Source organism: Geospiza fortis, unplaced genomic scaffold, assembly GCF_000277835.1.
Source record: "Geospiza fortis unplaced genomic scaffold, GeoFor_1.0 scaffold130, whole genome shotgun sequence".
In the NCBI taxonomy this organism is placed as follows: Eukaryota; Metazoa; Chordata; class Aves; order Passeriformes; family Thraupidae; genus Geospiza; species Geospiza fortis.
The window spans coordinates 16,614,729-16,614,959 of NW_005054300.1; the positions used below are offsets into that span (position 1 = coordinate 16,614,729).

General features: G+C 40.7%; 1 protein-coding gene across 1 annotated transcript in view; it reads left to right on the forward strand.

Moving 5' to 3' along the window:
* The window catches only part of CSGALNACT2 (chondroitin sulfate N-acetylgalactosaminyltransferase 2), a 17,067-nt gene that overhangs the window by 13,073 nt on the left and 3,763 nt on the right, over positions 1–231 (forward strand). The gene's annotated exons all lie outside the window — the stretch shown is intronic.

A 231-nucleotide genomic window follows, 5' to 3' on the forward strand; every position in this document is an offset into this window, starting at 1 on the left:
GATGGTGGCATTGCATGGCAGCAACTTTCATCTTACGTTCCAGCAAACAAAGCGTTGGTGAAAGGCAAAAACTTCTGAATTAAGTGTCCAGTCTGATTCTCTTTCGAGAGACTGCATGGATGAAATTGGGTTTTGCAGCTGAGACTTCTGAGATGGACAGGTTTAGAAGAGGAAGAGAGTAGTATGAAGAAGAGTTGTATTAAAAGAAAAACATAATAGCCCTCATTTCCT